This window comes from Microtus pennsylvanicus, chromosome 13, assembly GCF_037038515.1.
Source record: "Microtus pennsylvanicus isolate mMicPen1 chromosome 13, mMicPen1.hap1, whole genome shotgun sequence".
NCBI lineage: Eukaryota > Metazoa > Chordata > Mammalia > Rodentia > Cricetidae > Microtus > Microtus pennsylvanicus.
Genome location: NC_134591.1, coordinates 63,750,386 through 63,769,211, shown reverse-complemented (window position 1 = coordinate 63,769,211; position 18,826 = coordinate 63,750,386). Strand labels below are relative to the sequence as shown.

At 47.6% G+C, this 18,826-nt stretch overlaps 1 protein-coding gene and 1 non-coding gene across 4 annotated transcripts in view; both read left to right on the top strand.

Moving 5' to 3' along the window:
* Positions 1-3,730: 3,730 nt before the first annotated feature.
* Positions 3,731-3,864, top strand: LOC142834527 (U11 spliceosomal RNA). The gene has a single exon (XR_012907618.1). It is a non-coding gene; the product is annotated as a U11 spliceosomal RNA (small nuclear RNA).
* A 10,688-nt stretch (positions 3,865-14,552) lies between these two features.
* Positions 14,553-18,826, top strand: part of Gmeb1 (glucocorticoid modulatory element binding protein 1) — a 35,275-nt gene continuing 31,001 nt past the window's right edge. For 2 of the 3 annotated variants that reach the window (XM_075945462.1, XM_075945461.1), the window contains exon 1: positions 14,553-14,664. The gene's annotated coding sequence lies outside the window, so the exon portion shown is untranslated. Of the gene's footprint in view, positions 14,665-15,087; positions 15,107-18,826 lie in introns of those variants that run through there. The other variant, XM_075945463.1, reaches the window with a different exon arrangement.

The window sequence follows — 18,826 nt, the reverse complement described above, 5'->3', positions numbered from 1 at the left end:
TTCCAATATTCCAAATTAGGCATGTAAGCAACACGCGGGTTCAGCGTCTGGCAGGGTTCCCAGTAAGCTGGAGACCGCACACACTAATGTATAGAAATCTTTGACCTCCCTGAGCTATCAATGTCCTCGTTTTCAGGAATCAAGAAGAGGTTCCCAGGCCGGTTCTTTATCTTTACATCCTCATTCTGTCAGTCTCATCCAAAATGCTGGGAGCAAGGGCTTAGCTACCACTAAGTGGCAAGCTGTCCATAGCTTTTTCTTTTCTTGAACTTATTTTCTGTGTAAGAGTGTTTCGTTTGCATTTATATATGTGCCTGCCTGGTGCAGAGGTCAGAAGAGGGTAGAGAGTAGCTGAAGCGTTGAAATTGAAGTTAGAGATGGTCGTGAGCCACCGTGTGGCTGCTGAGATTAGTCCTCTGCAAGAGCAAGTGCTCCAAGCCGTTAAGCCGTTTCTCCAGCTCCTGACCTTATTTTTCTAATACAGTTTTTAGAGTTTGGCATATCAGTTTTTGTCGTTAAGTTTCTCTATTTACTAAACCTTTTTTTTGTTGTGTGCTGGGTACATACTGTTGGGTAAGACAGGCAGTCTTAAGAGTGTACAGGCAAGTGCACAAAGGGTAAGAATATCAATAAATTAAGACTGATCTGAGTGATGGCGGGTCCTAAGCCAATGCTCTCTGTGTTAAGAAAGCTTACAAAGAGCCAAAGTGGTTGATGTTTGATAGGTGACAGTGAGAAACAGGTGGACTAGGTTGGAGGATTCATTTTAGGCCACAGCTTGTACAATATAGTAGAGATTTGGGCTTTTATTCAGTGTGCAGTGGAAACCTAGGAGGGAGAGCGTAATTTGTGTTTCTGGAAACACTTGTGGGGTGTGTTACGCCTTTGATCACGCCTTTGATCCCAGCACTCTGGAAGCAGATGCAAGTGAATTTGAGTTTGGGGCCAGCCTGGTCTACTTAACAGAGAGGGTAGCCAGAGCTACACAGTAAGGCCATGTGTCAAATGACGTTGGATTGTAAAGGATCCTTTGATGGACACTTGATAGCAGCCACCTGCCTTCCCACGAGTTTCAAATACCTCTTCCTTTTGCAATGTAAAGCTGTTATTTATATATCTCCTTTTGTTTGTAGATTCCACTTCATAAAGGGCAGGAAACTGTATACATTATTAAAATATATTAAAGTATAATGTCCGAAAGCCTATCTTTTTCTTCCTTCCTGACAGGGTTTCTCTGTCTAGCTTTGGAGCCTGTTGTGGAACTAGCTCTTACAGACCAGGCTGACCTTGAACTCACAGAGATCCGCCTGCTGCTGCCTCCCAAGTGCTGAGGTTAAAGACCTGCGCCACCACCGCCCGGCACATCTTTTTCTTTTGGTTTCACAAATGCATATGCCACCAGCACTAGGGAGGCAGAGGCAGGCGGATCTCTGGGAGTTCGAGGCCAGCCTGGTCTACAAGAGCTAGTTCCAGGACAGGCTCCAAAGCTACAGAGAAACCCTGCCTAGAAAAAAAAAAAAAAAGGCTGGAGAGATGGCTCAGAGGTTAAGAGCATTGCCTGCTCTTCCAAAGGTCCTGAGTTCAATTCCCAGCAACCACATGGTGGCTCACAACCATCTGTAATGGTGTCTGGTGCCCTCTTCTGGTCTGCAGATGTACACACAGACAGAATATTGTATACATAATAAATAAATAAATAAATAGAAAAAATGAATATGCCATTGTGCCTGGCTTCTCTACACATTAATGTAAACGCAGTAAGGAGTGGAGAGACAGCTCACGAAGTGGGTAAAGCACTTGAGGTGCAAACATAAGAACCTGTGTTCCATTTCCAGCATACTCAGAAAAAGCTGGACCAGACTGGTACCCATATGTTGTGAGGAGGTGAAAACAGAAGGATTCCCGGGCTTGTTGGCCAATCTGCATGAATTGAGGATGGTTAGGTTAGAGACCCTGTTTCAAGACATAAAGTGATTGAGGGAAAACATCAGACTTTGACCTCTTGCCTACACAAACAGTAAACCAAGCATTATTGGGACATCCCAGTAATCCTGTCACTTAAGAAGCTGGATTCAGAGTTAGAAGGTGGTTTAGACATGCAAAATAGTAACAACCCCCCCACACACACACACTTTCTTTTTTTTTTTTTTTTTTTTTTTTTGGTTTTTTCGAGACAGGGTTTCTCTGTGGTTTTGGAGCCTGTCCTGGAACTAGCTCTTGTAGACCAGGCTGGTCTCGAACTCACAGAGATCCTCCTGCCTCTGCCTCCCGAGTGCTGGGATTAAAGGCGTGCGCCACCATCGCCCAGCACACACACACTTTCTTAAAAAGCTCTCTGGACACTGCCACTCAAGTTCAATCCTGGATTACTTGATGAGACACTTCTAAAATTCCTTCCCCAGAGGAAACATAACGTCTACCCTTTTTCCCAGAGTCCCAACTGAGGTCCGCACCAGAATTCACTCTGGGCAGCCAATTAGTTTATTGGGTTTATTTACAGAGTAGGTGAGAGGTTAGCAACAGGGGTATAGGTACTTGTCCCCCAGAAGTCAGACCTTAAAATGTTTACTCAGCAGGGATAATGGCTCTCCTATAGTGCATAGATGAGCCCCCTCCCCAGTGTTCCTTGGGCTATATACTGTAACCCTTGCTGGACACCACAGGCAATTAAGGAAGAATTGGAGTGGCTGGATACGCGGGTGAATTTTATGACAACCCAACCCCCCTCCTTGAAGGAATGTCAACTGGTATCTTTTGCAAGTGGGCTCAGCTGAACAGCCCAAGATGGTGGTTATTGGGCTTGGGGACTGGTCTTGAACAACACCCTGTCTGAAATAAGTAGGTTAGAATCCATCAGTCATCTGTCGGGTGCTTTTTGTCTTTGATACAGGTTCCCCATGTGACCTAGGCTTGTCTCTGCCTCCTGAGTGCAGGAATTACTGGAATAAGCCACCAGACTGCACTTCTTTAAAAAAAAAAAAAAGTATCTGAACCGTGGCGCACGCCTTTAATCCTGGCATTCAGGAGGCAGAGGCAGGTGTATCTCTGTGAGTTCAACGCCAGTCTGGTCTACAAAGCAAGTTCCAGGACAGCTAAGGCTACACGGAGAAACCCTGTCCCGACAAATCAAGTTATATATTATATAACACACACAAACATATCTGCTTTCATCGAAGTACAGCGTAAAGTGTCCTGCCATTTAGGCACAGGGTGCTGGCTGGCTTTGCTTTTCCCTCCCCATCACCTAGAATCTAGGTCCTAGACGTCCAGTTGCTCCGTTTGTTTGCTTTCACAGTCATTGGCTCCTCCTGTGTGTCTCTGTCAGGCTGGACCGCGATGGACGGCTACGAGTGGCACTAGCTCCGTATTTCAGTTTTGATTTAGTTAAAGCTTGGTGCTCCCGGAGCTAGTCTTCCCCGGGCGGTTCTTCCCGCTGCGAGTTGGAAGCTGTCGTTGGCGGTGCTGCCGCCTACCTTTCCCTCAGAGCCCGCTAGCGCCTTCCCGACAAGCACTGCTCTAATTTGCATATTGACTCACGACCTTCCATTTACGTCTATACAAAAATCGAAAAACATTCTCTTTGTGAAAGCTTCCCTCGACCTCAGAAGGCTCTAGTGTTCCCTCCCAAGTGTCGGCAATATAGATTTGAAAGTTGGGTCGACTTCATTTTCACCTTCACCTTAAGATGGGTGGTCCGACATTGCCACTCTGCTCCTGCGCGTGCATGGGCAAAAAGGGCTTCTGTCGTGAGTGGCACACGTAGGGCAACTCGATTGCTCTGCGTGCGGAATCGACATCAAGAGATTTCGGAAGCATAATTTTTAGATTTCTGGGCAGCTGGTGATCGTTGGTCCCGGCGCCTGCGTCTGGTGTGAGAAAGTCAGAACTGCTTTACACGTGGAGTTTCGTAGCGTCGTGTTCCGAGAGCGTAAACGCTAACAAAAAACTGCGTGTTTTTTGTTAGCCGACCAACAGCGCACTCAGCAAGGCTGCTACTTTGTTAGCTTACTTTCAAGTGTTTAGTCTTCGTGGACGCCTGAGCTTACTATGCCCATGGAGGACAAAAAGGACATGGAGTCCTCTGGAACTGAAGTTTACATTTTGTTTCGTTGTGTTCTGTCACGTGGTTGCTGCAAGCTGAACTCCCCAAATACTGAGATTAAACTCGCGTCCTACTACGTCCAGATTCTGTTGACCTTAGAAAGGAATATGGGCTTACAGTTGGGTCAGCAGTTTAGAGCTGAACAATTGTTGAGTTTCCAGTGTTCAGCACTCCACCTCTTCTGGCCTCCTTGGCAATAGGCACACATGAAGTGTACATATATACACATAAAAGAGAAATAAATCATTTTTTCAAATATACAATCGAGGTGTGGTGGTACATATGTTTAATCCTGGCACTCAGGAGGCAGAGACAGGCAAGATCTCTGAGTTCCAGGTCTGCCAAGCTTCTATAGTGAGACTGTCTCCTGGAAGGAAGGAGTGAAAGAATGAAGGAAGAAAAGGGAGAGATGGTTCAGAGAACAAACAGTTCAGAGGACCCGAGTTGAATTTCCAGCATCCACATGGCTGCTAACAACTATCTGTGACTCCCAAGATCCAACACCCTCAGACAGATATACATGCAGGCAAAACACCAATGCATATAAATTAAAAATAAATAATTTTAAAATAATAATGTTTACTTAAAAAGAAGGAAGAAAGAAAAAAAGAAAATGGGAGGAAAAGGAATTTGAAGTTCCAAAGGGCTTTGATGCTTCTGCTCTGGGCTTGAAGGTGGTCACAAGGATCTTAGACTCCAGTGGACGACGCTGCACGTGTGACACCAGCTCATGGAACACCCGCTATGGAAGAAACTCTGGTCTTAACTAAGGTCCCGTGGTAGCTGAGGCAGCACTGCCTGGGCACTGAGCACTGTAGGTGGGTAAGTAGGTGGTAAGCACCAACGGAATATTAATAGTAATGCCATCTGGAATCTCTTTTTAGTTGGGGGTGCTTTTGTTTTTTTGAGACAAAGGTTCACTATGTAAACAGACTGGCCTAGAACTCACAGAGATCTGCTGGGATTAAAGATTTGTGCTAACACACCCAGTTCCAATAGGCATTTTTTTTTTTTTTTTGGTTTTTCGAGACAGGGTTTCTCTGTGGTTTTTGGAGCCTGTCCTGGAACTAGCTCTTGTAGACCAGGCTGGTCTCGAACTCACAGAGATCCGCCTGCCTCTGCCTCCCGAGTGCTGGGATTAAAGGCGTGCGCCACCACCGCCCGGCTCAATAGGCATTTCTTGAGTGCTCACCACATTCTGGACATTCTAAGATCTTTTCGCGTGTGTGCAGTACCTCATTTTCTCTTCACAACCCCTGTCCCATCACATACACCTATGTCTGAAGTACTTTTTCCAGCACCTCACTGCCCCCCCCCCTTTTGGAGAGGGTCTCTCTACTGTCCTGGAACTTACTATCTAGACCAGGCTGGCCTCAAACTCGCAGAGATCCTCCTGCTTCTGCCTCATGAGTGCTGGGATCGAGGTGTGGGTTATCTATCACTCCGACCTCTACCTCCCTTTCATTTGTAAGGATACTGGAGTGGAAGCGGAGTCTCAGGAGCACGGGGCCTGGAAGCAGAGTCTTAGGAACACAGGGCCAGCAGACCTTGACTCTTACCCTGACTCCTGACTGGAAGTCAGCTTTTCTTCAGGTCCTGACACTGGGGTACAGATGGGGCAGGGGTGGGGAGGCAGTGACTCAACTGTCCCCATTTTTTTGTCTCAGATTTTTTTCTCTTTTTTTCATCAACTGGCAGAGCTTCCTCTCTTTCTGATGCTGTCTCTTCTTCTGATTCACTCCCCATCTGTTCCTAGTTTCTGGTTTCTGAGAGTCTGCAAGGGAGGGACAAGCTGTGGGGGGTGGGGAGGTGGGAACAAACGTGAAGTAGTCTTTAAGCAACAAATTATTTTGAGCATCCTGTGTACCAGGCTGTCCTCTGTGGCTAATGTAACCTGTCGTTGCCCTCGCAGAGAGTCGACTGCAAGATATGTATTGTGGAGGGGGCACAAGTACAGGCAGGAGGGAGCCCTGTCAGGTATGGGTAAAGACATTAAGACAGACGTGGAAGAGAGTATCCATGAGGACAGTGAGGACCAGAAAGGCCTCAGCCTGGGAAAGAGGCAGTTGAAGATCTGAAGAGTGTCCCCGGCTTGGGGAAACTGCATACCTTCAAAGGCCATGGAATTCCTGGGTTGGATGAGGGCCAGTGTGGGTCTTGGGGTGTGGTTCAGTGGTAAGTGGGGGGGAAGAAGCCACTGTAAGGCAGCAGGTGGACAGAAAGAAAACAAGTCAAGGTCAGGTAGACTGACGAGAAGTTCCGAGTTTGTTCTAAGCACTAGGTGCTCATTAGAAGACTGAGTCCTTAAGGCAGCAGGGCAGGAAGTGAGAAGGGGGGATTGCTCTCTGACTGTTAGGGAGCTATGTGAAGAAGTCAAGACCAAGTAGGGGTACAGAGAAGAGGGATGTTTTATTTGTTGCTTGCTTTTTGAGTTAGTATCTCACAAGTTGGATTAGAATTCACTATGCAGCCCAGGCTAGTCTTAACCTACTCAGATGTTGGAGGGGGGGAAACACATTATATAATATTTTTTATGTATAGTTGCATTTAAAATGTATTTATATGGACTGGAGAAGATCCTATGTCAAAATAAAAATCAGAGAGTAAAACATTCACATCTCAATCCTCCTTCCAAAGATACTGCCTGAAACAAAACAAACAAAAAAAAAATCTCCAGGCCAGGCAGTGGTGGCGCACGCCTTTAATCCCAGCACTCAGGAGGCAGAAGCAGGCGAATCTCTGTGAGTTCGAGACCAGCCTGGTCTACGAGAGCTAGTTTCAGGACAGACTCCAAAACCACAGAGAAACCCTGTCTCGAAAAAACAAAACAAAGATACTGCCTGGGTTCATCTTGGGTGTATGTGTCCTCAGTCTCCCCAACAGGTTCCCCAAGCAGCCAGGGACAGTGGCGGGGGCTCTGCAGGTCACCTGCTTATCTTCAGATCTCACACCTGGGAAATTGGGGAAGCTGTTTTGCTGCTACTCAACCCTTTGTGGTTGGGTTGGTCCAGTGTTTAGGGCGGGGCCTTGAACCTAGCAAGCTGGAAGCAATTCTGGGCAGAAACCCTCATGTCCATACTGCTGACACGGGCTTGTAGCCATGGAGAGCCCATGTCCAGTTTATCCCTATAATCTCCCCAAGGGGGCCTGGGATGTCTTTACTATCCCATTGTTCAACCTCCTTTTTTCACTCAGATAAACAGAATCATTTCCTAAATAAAATCAGCTATCAGAGCCCAAAAATGCTGGCAGATAGGATTACCAGATATGGTATCAATTATCTTTTTTTTTTCCTTTGTGTTGTGTTTTTGATGAGGATTCCTACAGGGGCCCATTTCTACTTTTTTTTTTCTTGTTCTTATTTTTTTTTGGGGGGGGGTGTCTTTTTCGAGACAGGGTTTTTCTGTGTAGTCTCTGCTGTTCTGGAACTCACTCTGTAGACCAGACTAGCCTCAAACTCAGAGATCCATCTACTTCTGCCTCCCAAGCACTGGAATTAAGGCCTGTGACTCCACCACTACCTGGCTTCTACTTTTTGTTTTCAAACAGAATTTTCTAAGTTACTCAAACTGGCCTTGAACTCACTGTGCAATTCAGGCCGACATTGAACTTGTGATCTTTATTGCCTCAACCTCCCCAGGAGCAGAGACTGCTGGTCTGGGCTACCAGGCTGGGTCCAAGCTTCTTTCATCCTGTAAAGAAACAAGAAGGCTGGTAGTGTAGATCAATGGTGAGGCACTTTCTTAGCATGCACCAGGCACTGGGTTTGACCCCAGCACTGCAAAAATCAAAACAAAACTAAAATACATTAACACCTCTTCAATGGTAAGAAACAGCATTGCCGGGTGGTGGTGACCCATGCCTTTAATCCCAACCCTCAGGAGGCAGAGACAGGTGGATCTCTGTGAGAACGAGGCCAGCCTGGGCTCCAAAGCTACACAGAGAAATCCTGTCTCAAAAAACTAAAAAAAGAAAAGAAAAAGAAGAAACAGCATTTAATGAATTAAGAAGCGTACTTCAAAATTATGTACTTATAATAAGTCATGAAGGTAAACAAGGAAAATTAATAGAAAAAATGTTGGAAGGAGACACATGAGCTATAAATAGACGTCCACTGTTTCTCCATGCTCTGTGCACGCTGCAGTGTTCCAGTGAACATTCAGTTACAGGAAGAATGAGTAAGTGTTGGGGGGGCTTTCACATCCCTTTCCTCTTAAAGTTAAAACAGTCATCTTAATACCTTGTTTTACTGTTCCCTTCCTTCCAGCAAAATAAGTATGAATACAGTTAAAGCTGTCTCTCCTCGGCGTTTTCTGTACGCGCTGCATTTCCTGCCATCCAGCCTCCTTCCCAGCCTCAGAAAGGACTCCATGCCAGCAGGATCAGCTCTCAGATGCTAACCCAATGGCTGTTCCTTTTCCCTTCCAGAGTTCTCTGCAGTTCTGGTATTGTTGGCATATCTCCTAGGAACTTCCAGTCTGCTCTGCGGCATCCCTTTCTCCCTCTGCCCAGGGAACTTTTCGACCACTCCGGCTGGCTGAGGGTTCCTTAAGGCTCAATGCTCTCTAAGTTTGGGCTCCTGGTTCCACCATGTTTCTGTAGGCTCATTGTTTCTGGGTGTCCCCATCCATTCTGACTTCAGTGGACTGAGCAACTACTAGATTGCTCATCTGTATGGCTGAATATCCTACACACTAAATCAATCTTAAAAATAAACAAACAAAAGCCGGGCGGTGGTGGCGGATGCCTTTAATCCCAGCACTCGGGAGGCAGAGGCAGGCGGATCTCTGGGAGTTCGAGGCCAGCCTGGTCTACAAGAGCTAGTTCCAGGATAGGCACCAAAGCTACAGAGAAACCCTGTCTCAAAAAACCAAAATAAATAAATAAATAAATATAAAAATAAAAAAATAAACAAACAAAAGACTTGAGGCTGGTGGTGTAGCTCAATTAGCAAAATGCTTGCCTAGCATTGACAAAGCCTTGGGTTCTGTCCGCAGACCTCAGAATCTGGGCTTGGTGGTGTTGGTTTGTAACTGAAGCACACTTGGGAGGCAGAGGCAAGGAGGAAGAAGAGTTCAATGTCATTTACTGCAGAGTGCTGATGTCACAAACACAGCACCGAGTGTAGCACTGAGTCTTCTTATTGAGCCCTGGTGACGGTCTTGAGCACAGTGGGACAACCAACTCTTTTATAGGTGACGACAGCAAGGTTGAGGGAGGTGTGACTTGGCCATGATCCCAGAGCCCCTAACACCAATCCTGGAATTCTGGTTGTTTAATTCCTGTCCTTGGGGGACGGGGAGCTTAAATTTTTATTTCTTATTTTTAACTGTCTTTGTTTTCATTTGGATGCGGTGTCACTGGAGACCACAATAGGGGTTGGATCCCCTGGAGATAGAGTTACAGGTGATAATGAGCCAGCCCACGTGAGTGCTGGGGACCCAACTCAGGTCCCCAGCAAAAACAGTATATACAGTATATACCTTAACTGCTGGGCCTGTTCCCAGCCCCCACCAATTCCTATCCTTTCCTGCTTACCCTTAAATAAAAAACCCTGTTAAAACCCTATCACATGCTATATTAGTCAGGGTTCTCTAAAGTCATAGAATTTACAGAACCAATCTCTCTCTCTTTCTCTCTCTCTCTCTCTCTCTCTCTCTCTCTCTCTCTCTCTCTCTCTCTCTCTCTCATTCTCTCGTGTGTATGTGTGCCTGTGTGTGAGTATGAGTTGATTGGAATGACTTCCAGGCTGCAGTCCAGCAATGGCTAGTTGTGAATGTATGAATGGAAAGTCTGAGAATCCAGTAGTTGCTCAGTCCCACAAGGCTGTGTCTCCCCGCTGGCCTTTCTGCATGAAGAAGCAAGCTCCAATGTCAGTGAGGGAATGGGTGTGCTGACAAGGCCAGGGCCAGCGGGTGAAGAATGGATGAACCCTTTCTTCTTCTCTTGTCCAGCAGGTGTGACTCAGATGAAAAGTGCGCCTTCCGGGGAACCTCAGGATCTGGAATACAGGCATGTGTCATCCTGTCTCAAGATCCTGATCAAAAGGGTATGTCTAAGCCGGGCGATGGTGGCGCATGCCTTTAATCCCAGCACTCGGGAGGCAGAGGCAGGCGGATCTCTGTGAGTTCGAGACCAGCCTGGTCTACAAGAGCTAGTTCCAGGACAGGCTCCAAAACCACAGAGAAACCCTGTCTCGAAAAACCAAAAAAAAAAAAAAAAAAAAAAAAGGGTATGTCTAGTTGAGTAGTGGTGGGGCACGCCTTTAATCCCAGCACTTGGGAGGCAGAGGCAGGCAGATCTCTGTGAGTTCGCCTGGTCTACAGAGCTAGTTCCAGGACAGGCTCCAAAGCCACAGAGAAACCCTGTCTCGAAAAACCAAAAAAAAAAAAAAAAAAAAAAAAAAGAGAGAGAGAGAGTTCCAGGATAGCCAAGGCTACACACAGAAACCCTGTCTCAAAAAACAAAACAAAAAAGGAGTGCATCTATTAAACAAAAAAAAGTGTGTGGGGGGCGGGACTGGAGAGATGGTTCAGAGGTTAAGAGCACTGGCTGCTCTTCCTGAGGATCTGGGTTCAATTCCCAGCAACCACATAACCACATGGCAGCTCACAACTGTGTATTCTGTGGATACATGTATGCAGGTACAACACCAATTAACATAAAATAACACACACACACATATATAATGAGTCTTCCTGTCTCAATACCCAGATCACATGTCACACGTGTGCCCGCCATTTCTGGATGGCAGTCCATTCCAGATATAGTCAAGTTGACAACCAAGAATAGCCATCACACATACTTATATATCTTTTAAAAAATTACATTTATTTAATCTTTCTGCACGCCAACTTTCCCACACCTGTACATGTCTCCTCTAATAAACTCCTAAGTGGGTTTGTTGCGTGTTTCATGCTTCCTTCTCACTCACACCAGGTAATTTCAGAGACTTTTTAGAATTTGTAAATATTATATTCCTGCACTCGTGCGGGCAGCGCATACCCTGCCATCTTCAGGCTGCTATGGGACTTGGAGAGGCCAAAGTGCTGCCTCGCCTTTGCCCCTGCAAGTGGTGGTGCTGTGGTCACCTAGCCACAGCCTTGGTTGCTGCTCAGTGGGTGGGAAGAATGGAGTTTGGCATGTCCCAGGAACGGCCTGGGTTACCTCTGAGGGTGTGGCAGTCCACGCATGCGTGCTGTAGCCAGATGAGTCTGACCCACGCTGCGCAGTGGAGCCAGGAAAGGCAGGAGACAAAAATGTATAGAAGGCTCTACCTCCCACAGTCAGTGCCCAGATTCGGCAAAGGAAATGCCCAGAGGCTATTTGGCCCATGAACCAAAGGACCTATAATGGATAAATCTATGACTTTTAACACAGAAGAGGATTCAGGAATTTTCCTAATTTTGTGATTACAAGATTTAAAATAAAAAAGCAAGGATAGTAAGAATAGGTGTGGCTATACCTGCCTAAGCTCGTGGTCTCTCGTGGCAGTCTCAAAGCCACTGCGTTGGCAGATGCCTGAGAACCTGAGCTAAATTTGTCAGCCACCTCTAATGCTGGTCTGTGGCAGGACACTGAAAATGGCCTGTGCCCAGGCACAGCAAGCAATGAGGGCCAGGCCTCCTGGTCCCAAGTCCCCAGTGAGACACTGCCAAGTGGAGAGCGTGGCTTGTGTCCCGCCATGCAGCCCAGTTTCCGCTGCAAGCCAAGATCCTGGGCTCTGGCCTGACAGCCGAGCTGCAAAAAAGAAGCCTCAGAGAACTGCAGCTCCAGGGCAGTCAAGAGTCTGTGAAAATGTACGTGAGCAAGTTAAGCCTATCAGCTAAGCAGACTTGCAACTCAGCTTAGAAAGATAGCTTACAAACTTTTAATAAAACATCCAATGGCGACCAGCTGCCAAACCAGAGATGTATGTGAATATGTTAATAGATATATAATATATATGTCTATAAATACTGCTTTGTATATATGTGTGTGTATGATATGTACTGGTGCTTCTGATATGCCCATGTAAGTGCAGGCTCATGCGTATGTATGTGTTTACACACGTGTGTATGTGAAAACCAGAGGATTACTGTGGGTGCTGTTCCTCCAAAGGCACCATCCACACGTCTTTCTGAGATGATCGCAGGCCCACCTGTTTACCTAGTCTGACTGGCTAGTGTACCGCAGGATGTGCGAGTCTTTCCTTCCTCAGAATTGGGATTAAAAGTATGTGTTACTTTGCCTATATTTTTATGTAGTTACTGGGGACTGAACTCAGTTCCTCAAGCTTGCACAAGCCCTTTATCAATGAATTATCTCCATCGCTCTCTATATCCATATTTCCATAGGAAGGGACGCTAGCCACTGAGCAGTCAGGCCTTACCCTTCTCCCCACTTTCTCTCCCTTTCTATAAACCAGGAGATTACATTCTTAAAGCTAGCGCCCAAGGTCCATTCCATTCCCTTATTTGGCCAATCATTCCTTTTGAAGCTGACTACCAAGGTTCAGTGATCAAAGTATTGGAGTCCAGCAATCAAAAGCCCCCTTTGCACCTAATTAACATATTCAATGAAAATAAACACCTCATCTTAACACAGGGTTTTCAATTGTAGCTTTATAAACTGCCATTTTCCTATGCACCACGTCTGTCTCCCCTGTAACCAGAGGCAGTCCCCCCACCATGAATACCCCTGCCCTCTTTCCCTTGTTCTTTTCCTCTTCTCCCTCTATCTTCCTTATCTTTTACTCTGTCCCTCTTGGGTAAATAAATCTCCTTTGTGCTAAGAACTTAGTCTTTGGCATTAAAAAGAAAAGAAAAAAATTACAGGGGGCTGGAGAGATGGCTCAGTGGTTAAGAGCATCACCTGCTCTTCCAAAGGTCCTGAGTTCAATTCCCAACAACCACATGGTGGCTCACAACCATCTGTAATGAGGTCTGGTGCTCTCTTCTGGCCTGGAGACATACACGCAAACAGAATATTGTATACATAATAAATAAATAAATATTTAAAAAAAAAGAAAAAAATTACATTTGTTTAATGCGTGTGTGCTATATCTCCTTCCACCATGTAGGTTCAAGAGAGAACAGGTGGAACTCAGGTCTTCAGGAGCCCTTACCAGATGGTTTTTTTTCTTAAAGCAAAGAAGACAGATACAATGTATAGGAAGCAAGATGGAGAAACAATTCTTCCTCTTAAAAAAACAAAAAAAACCTTTACTGCCTGAAGGAACCCAGGTCTTCCTCATGTGTTCTGCCACTTGGCTACTTCCCTCCTTACATCCCTCATCTGTTCTATTTGCTTGTTGTTTTTTTTGGGGGGGGTGTTTCTCTGTAGCTTTGGGAGTCTGTCCTGGGACTAGGTCTTGTTGACCAGGCTGGCCTCGAACTCACAGAGATCCGCCTGCCTCTGCCTCTAGAGTGTTGGGATTAAAAGCAGCGTGCGCCGCCACCACCACCCGGCTTGCTTGCTTTTTTTAAACAGGGGCCCACTATGTAGCATTGGCTGGCCTAGAACTCACTAAGTAGACTAGGCTGGCCATGAACTCTGCTTACTTTGGCCTCCGAGTGCTGGGATCAAAGGTGTGTACCGCCAAGCTCGGATGCTTATGTTTAATATTCAAAACGAAGATTGAAAGGTAGCAAGTAGGGTCCATGGTTCAAACGCAGGAAGGGGTGACTGATCTATGTTCCGCCACATCTTTATAAACCGAAAGCATCTTCTCCAAGGGCCGACCACACTGTCTTAATGCTTGTCAGTTAATACTGCCGGCCTCAAGAACTTTGATAAGTACTGTTCAAGCATCGTTTCATTGAACATGCGCGGTATATGCCTTTTGGGAAATAAGAGGCTTAGAGTTGTCAACTCATTTTACAGTTGTACACGCTGCAAGTAAATCCATACTTGAACCCAGAACCTGCACAACCAGGAAAGCCTGGGCCAAGAGCCATGGTTCAAACGCAGTAAGGGGTGACTGATCTACGTTCCGCCACATCTTTTGATTCCGTACTGGTCACCTGAAACCCTGATAAAATGTAAACAGGAAGGCTGGGCGGTGGTGGCGCACGCCTTTAATCCCAGCACTGGGGAGGCAGAGGCAGGCGGATCTCTGTGAGTTCGAGACCAGCCTGGTCTATAAGAGCTAGTTCCAGGACAGGCTCCAAAACCACAGAGAAACCCTGTCTAGAAAAACCAAAAAAAAAAAAAAAAAAAATGTAAACAGGATTTTGGGAGAGAAAAAAACCCTATCCCTCCACAAGTCAAGACGAGTTGACCTTTGCGTCTAAGCCTTAGTCGGTCCCAAGAATCTCCCGCGATCTCTCCACCACTGCCTTTCAACAGCCGAAGGTCTCAGCTCACAACCGCCCAAAACGCTCGGCTGAGGCGTGCATCCCACGAGCGTCCCACAATAGGGACGCGTTCCCTTTAAGGCGCCAGCTCAGCTGCGGCGGCGGCCGGAAGTGTTGGAGCCCGGCTTGGCGGCGGCGGTGGCGGCGGCAGCCGTGGCGGCTTGTGCGCATGCTCCGTCGCCCGCCCGCCCTGGCCGCTCGCCGCCCGCCCGCCCGACGGAGACGGTGAGGAGGGGGAGGGGTGGGCGCGCGGCGCGGGCGCGGCGAGGGTTGGGGGTGGGGGGGCGGGCGCGGGGGCCGCGCGGCGGCCGGCGAGGGCGGGCGGGCGCACAGGGGGCGGGGGGCTGCTGCCTCCGCGGGCGCCTCCCCACGCCCTGTGCGTGCCGCCGCCGCCGCCGGGGAGCGAGCGGACGTCGCGGCGCCGCGGGGGGGTGGGGGGACGCTGCCGCTGGGTCCGCCCGAGCAGCCGGGCCGCCCCCAGCGTGGCCGGCAGGGCCTTGGGCTCCCGGCCCTTCGAGCCGCTCGCCGGGCGGGGTGGGGGGGCGTCGGGGGAGACTCGGCGCCCCCGGACCGAGGAGCCCGGAAGTCCTTGCGGAGGGGCCGGGGAGCCGGGGGTACCCCCCCAAAGGCGGGGTCTGCGAGCTCGGGCCTTGCGCGGAGGAGCTGGGTCAGGCCTGGGTCGTGCCCGGGGGAGGGGGCGGCGTGCCGGGGCGGGGGGTGGGTGGGCTGAGTGTGGGGATTTGGGGCCAGCCTTCGCCGGAGGGAAGAGGCCTCGGCCCCCGGACCTAGGGAAAAGGAGCCAGGTCCTTCTCGAGCGCCCTTCCCAAGATGAGGGGCAGTGGGAAGGAGAGGGGTCCACCCAAGGGCTGCGGACTGGAGTATCTCCGGTGGCTAGATCGGGAGCAGGGTGGTCCTCTGCTCCGGGAGACGAGGGAAACCTATGCTTAGGCGGGTGGGGAGGAGGTAATTACCGGGAAGAGGGTACCCCTTGCTTTCAGAAATGACAGGGGAATTGGCCAGGTGTCCTCTAATTGAGGGAACAGAATGAGGGCAGAACCTTCCCCGAGGGTCTTGACCTAGGAATCAGAGGGAGAAAGGCTTGGGTGTCTAAGAAGCAGGGGAACCCTGAATTCTCAAAAGGAGACCTGTCAGGGTGTCAAATAGAACCAGGAAGTAGGGGTTTCCTCCATGTCTGGAGACTTTCCATCTGCCCAGCCTCCTTGCCTTGGCTAGTATTATGTATGGAACGTTTTCTTAAGGGCTTGGGCCTGCGCTTAATTTTTCAGTCCTATAATAATAACTTGTTTTCCATGCTCCCCTAGGCTTTATTGGGTTAGGTTGGGCCCTAATTTTGGTTCCTTAGAGTCTTGAGGGATGACTTTAAAAAAACGTATCTATTGATTCCTCCAAACACCTACATAGAAGTCTCCAGTCTGGTTTATATAAAGCTTCATTTCCTCTGGATACTTCCTGCATGGTGGTTCTGTGTAATCCTCTTGTGTTCATTGTATCCGTGGTCACTCTGGCTCAATTGTTATGTGCATAACAAAGGAGTGAATTTAATGAATTTTTCCTTAAGTAATAAAGTTGGATTTTGGGAGATTTCTTTTTGTTTATTTTGGGGTTCTTTTATTTGTTTTAATACAGTAGTGATGGTACACACCTTTAATCCCAGCACCAGAAGGCAGAGCAGGTGGATCTGTGGGTTTTTGGTTTTTTTTTTTTCTCTGTGTATGTCTGGGTTACATAGCAAGTTCCAGACAAACCAGGGTTACAAGGTGAGATGCCAAGGAAGAAAAAAAAAAAAAGAAAGACAGGCACATAAACCTGTAGGATCTCACGCCTATGATTCGAGCACGTGAGCGCCTGAGTCTGGACTGCCAGTTCAAGGCCAGGCTGGGCCGCCGATTGAGTGCGAAGCTAAGGTGGGATACAGTGAACCCCAGTTTCAAAAAGCATACACAACAGCCTAGCATTGTCTGGAAGGCAGAGGCAGGACTATGTAATGAGACCCTATCTCAAAAAAAATAAAAGCCAGGTGATGGTGGCTCATGCCTTTAATTTCAGCAATTGAGTGGCAAAGGCAGGCAATATCTGAGTTCAAGGCCACCCTTGTCCATACAGATTTCAGGATAGCCAGAACTACCTTGTGTCAAAACCCAAAACAATTCCAAGCCAATGTGCTCTATGGAGTAAGTTCCAAGACAACCAGAGCTACAACAGTGAACCCCTGTCTCAAAAAAAATTATATATGTGTATGTGACAGTAGGTATGTACTTGTGGAGGTCAGAGGACAATACAGGATTTGATTTGAAAGACCCCCGGGGCGGGGAGACTCTCAATCAAGTCTCGGGAGAACACAAACCCCCAGGAACTCACGAGAGACCTTTCTTGCTGCAATCACATGAGGTTTATTGACAGGACTGGAACCAGTGCATTGGGACTGAAACTCATTTCCCACGCAGGGATAGCGAGTTTGACCCCTATTCGTTGGGAGTAGGGGTATTTAAGGGAAGAAACCATAACCCAATAATCCAAAGGGGGTAGGGAGGGTGTCATTGGAAAATTCCAAAAATACCAGTGATAATCACTCCCCGTTTCTCAAGATTATAATCAAACTTTATCTTCAGCTAGTTCCTGAAACAGAGTCACTGAACCAGCTAATCTAGGTTTTTGATTCTTCTCTCCCTGCTTAGATTTTTGACTCTATTTTTTTCTGCTAGAGGGGTCTGGATTTATTTGGCTCTTTCAGATTCTGTCCTTCCACTATGTGTACCCTAAGGATGAAACTCAGGTTTTCAGGTTTGGCAACAATCGCCTTTACTTGCTGAGCCACCTTACCAGGCATCCCTCCTCTCTTTTTTGGGGATAAAAGTTTCATATATCCCCAGTCTCCTTACCTAACTGAGGGTGACCTTGAATCCCTGACCCTTCTGTTTCCAAAGTGCTGGTTTACAGACTTGTGCCACTATGCCTGGCTACATGCCCGCTTTCAAATTTTTAAATTTATTACTTGTGCATAATGTTGGGAGGGTGTGTGTGTGTGTGTGTGTGTGAGTGTGTGTGTGTGAATGGACGTCAGGATTTTATGGCGTTGGCTCTCTTATATGAATGAGATCTATAGATATGACAGGGCAAGGACCTTTCAAGAGTCTTTTTTTTTTTTTTCTGTCTTGAAAATATCAACAGAGCAGCAGCTCATTAGCGCCTGTCTGTAAACCCAGCTCTCTGTAGGCTGGGCCAGGAGGATTGAAAATTCAAGCCTCTTGATGCAAACAAAGACCCCCAAGTAACTTGAGTGTGGGGGTTCCTGAGCTTGGGAGGTAGAAGCTGGGCAGGATCAGTAGCTCATGGCCATCCTTGCTACACAGTGAGTTTGAGGCCAGCCTTGGCTGCATGAAACCCAAACCCCAAACCAAGCCCAGCAGTGATGGCACACACCTTTGATCCCAGCACTCGGGAGGCAGAGGCAGGTGGATCTCTGAGTTCGAGGCCATCCTGCTCTCCAGAGCGAGTTCCAGGACAGGCTCCAAAGCTACACAGAGAAACCCTGTCTCCTCCCTACCAAAAAAAAAAAAAAAGCCAAACCAAAACCAAAGCAGAGAAACTCTGCTGTAGGTTGAAGCCACATTTACACCAAGCTTCTGCCCTGAGCTGTCCGCCCCTTGCAATGCTTCTTTCCGCATAAATTGACTAAAGGTTAACAAAATTTTGTCATGTTTTTGTATGTTCTCAGAGAATTGCAGAGCACACACTTAGATTTCATAAGGGGTAGTGATTGCAAGGCCGCTTCTGTGAAACACCCATGGGATTAGCTCGCTCACCTTGTCTCAGGAGTCTGTGCTGGTATAAACAAGGGGCAGTTTTCCGTTTACACAGCTTACAGAGATAACCTTGCAGTTAGCCAGGGAGTGGTAGTGTGCTGTTGGTTTGGGGTTACTCACTAGGAATGTGATAGCTTGAGGTAATGAGAGGTACTGAACCTAAACTTCATTTACTAAACACCTATGAATCACAGTGTTGGCGTGGACTCTCTTCTCTGTTACTAAAAGCATGTGTTTTGTTTGTTTAATTTTTTTTTCAAGATTTACAAGATTCTTAGTCCTGTGTGTGATGGTATATGCATTTAGTCCTAGCACTAGGGAGGCAGAGGCAGGTGGATCTCTGAGTTTGAAGCCAGCCTAGTCTACACAGGACAGCCAAGCGTGTGACCTCTCCCACAGTGTGGCCTCACCCCTGTGTGGGGAGATATGGGGGGATGGGAGTGATTTACTTTACACCAACCTGATCTAGTGAATTTCAGACTTGCCAAAGCTACATAGTGAGACCCTGTCTCAAAAAAACCAAGACAAAAGCAGGGCAGTGGTGGCGGATGCCTTTAATCCCA